This window comes from Triticum aestivum, chromosome 6B, assembly GCF_018294505.1.
Source record: "Triticum aestivum cultivar Chinese Spring chromosome 6B, IWGSC CS RefSeq v2.1, whole genome shotgun sequence".
In the NCBI taxonomy this organism is placed as follows: Eukaryota; Viridiplantae; Streptophyta; class Magnoliopsida; order Poales; family Poaceae; genus Triticum; species Triticum aestivum.
The window spans coordinates 597,915,877-597,918,439 of NC_057810.1; positions in this window are offsets into that span (position 1 = coordinate 597,915,877).

Here is a 2,563-nt window from a genome sequence, read left to right on the forward strand (position 1 = left end):
GCGTTGGAAAGCTGCTGCAAACCGCTCCTTCGACATGTTGAAAGTTTTCTCTAAATCCATATGGATAAAGAGTAATTTTGAAAATCAAAAAAATTTGCAAACCGAACAGCCGAGTTTGTATGTTCAATGTAATTTCTAAACGGCTAATCCATTTAAGGAAAATGATATTGCATTGGAAAGCTTGTGAAAATGCGCTACTTTTTCATGTTAAAAGTTTTTTTCTAATTTGGAACGGTTTAAAAGTAATTTAGAAAATGGTACAAGTTCCATCGAGTTCGTATTTTCGAGCTAATTTTTTAGCCGTACGTCCGAATGCAACAAATGATACGGCGTTAGAAAGCTTGAGCAAATGCGAAACTTTTTGTATATGTTATTTCTCCTAATTCCTTACAGTTTAAAGTCAAATTGGAAACTGAATAAAAATGTATTTTTGGCATAATTTCTACATACTTTATCCGAATGGGGCAGATAATATATCGCTGAAAAGCTACGGAAAATGCAAAACTTTTTCAGGTTGATGGTTTTCTCTGATTCCTAGCTGTTTTCGAGTAATTGCGAAAATGGCAAGATCATTCGTTCTGCCTTTATCGTGAAACTGATTCTTCGAAAATGCACCGCGTGAAGAACCTGAACTTCTCGGCACGTGTACTTGAACTTCACTCTGTTTTTCACGTGATTATTTTCCTCATATATCTCTATCCATTGCTCCTAGCTCTCCATCCACTCGGCGGAATTGAGCAAGTGATATACCGATGGAAAGCTGCTATAAACACGCAACTTTCTCGTGTTGATCATTTTTTCATACTTACAACGATTTTAAAAGTTTTTCATCTGAAATTCATTCAGCGTAGTAGTTGAACTTGATGCTATTTTCACGTTGAACTTCTGTGACGTATTTTTGTTTGTACACGCGCCTAAACTTCCCTCTGTACGAACCCGACCTTCGGGCTATCTTCGCAACCGTGGCTTCCCCGGTGAATTATTCTTCTTAGTCGTGTTCTATATGATGTTAGTGTAATCTGCAAATGATTTTCAGCAACTAAATACCCATTTTAAATAGGAATCTCGTTCATAGGAGAATTTTGCACTCGGGTCGTGATGAACTCGCGTTTTTTGCAATTTTACTGCCTGAGTTGTTCGACCTGAACTTCCCCTTGTGCTAGGTTGAACTTCCGCCAACATTACCCAAATGGGGTTTGCTATATACCGTTGGAAAGCTATGGACACCAATATCATGACCCAAGTTAAATTTTTAACAAAATGTAAGCGGTTTAAGAGCAGTTTTGAAAACCGTTTTTTCTTCATACAAAAAATGTGAATCGTATTTTCGATTACATTTCTAAACCGTTTATCGGAATGAGGCAAATAATATGGCATTGGAAAGCTGTTGTAAAACCTCTCCTTATGGTTAAAGAGTAATTTGAAAAATCGAAATTTTTTGTAAACCAAGCAGCCGAGTTCGTATTTTCGATGCCATTTCTAAACGGCCAATTCAAATGAGGCAAATGATATGGCGTTGGAAAGCTTACGAAAATGCGCAAATTTTGCGTGTTGAAAGTTTTTTCTAATTTTCAAGTGTTTAAGAGTAATTTAGCAAATGGTACAACTTCCACCGAGTTTGTATTTTCATGCTAATTTTTTAACCGTAAGTCCAAATGCAGCATATGATACGGCGTTGGTAAGCTTGAGGAAAGGCGAAACTTTTTGTTATGTATTGTTTCTCCTAATTCCCTACGGTTTTAATTTTATTTTGAAAATGGCTGAAAACATATTTTCGCCTTAATTTCTACAAACTTTATCGGAATGAGGCAACTAATATACCATTGAAAAGCTACGGAAAATGCGAAACTTTTTCATGTTGATAGTTTTCTCTGATTCCCCACCGTTTTCAAGTAATTTCAAAAACGGCGAGATCATTTGTTCTGCCTTTATCGCGAAACAGATTTGTGAAAAATGCATCGCGTGAAGTACCTGAACTTCTCAGTATGAAACCTTGAACTTCACTCTATTTTTTACGTGCTTTTTTTGCCCGTAGCTCTCCATCCACGCACCGGAACACTCACCGGAGTTGAGCAAATGATATTTCGATGGAAAGCTGCTCTAGACATGCAACTTTCTCGTGTTGATCATTTTTTCATACTCGCAATGGTTTTAAAAGTTTTCCATCTGAGATTCATTCAGTGTAGTAGTTGAACTTCCAGCTGTTTTCATGTTGAACCTCCGTGACGTATTTTCGTTTGTAATTTTCTCATACACTCTTCAATGTCACACAAATGATATTTCTTTTGTACAAATCTCTCTCACAATAAATTTTTGAACTTTCTTCGACCGAGGACTTGAACTTACACAAATGATTTCCTACTGTTTTGAAGTAAATTAGAAAATGTCGAGATCATGATTTCTGCCTTCATCGCGAATGGGAATACACTGCATGAAGTAGTTGAACTTCTCGTGCATGTCTGTTCGAACTTCACACTGTTTTTAACGTGTTGTTTTTTGCACTGCGTGAAGTAGTTGAACTTCTAGGACGTGTTTGTTCGAACATCACTCTGGTTTTGACGTG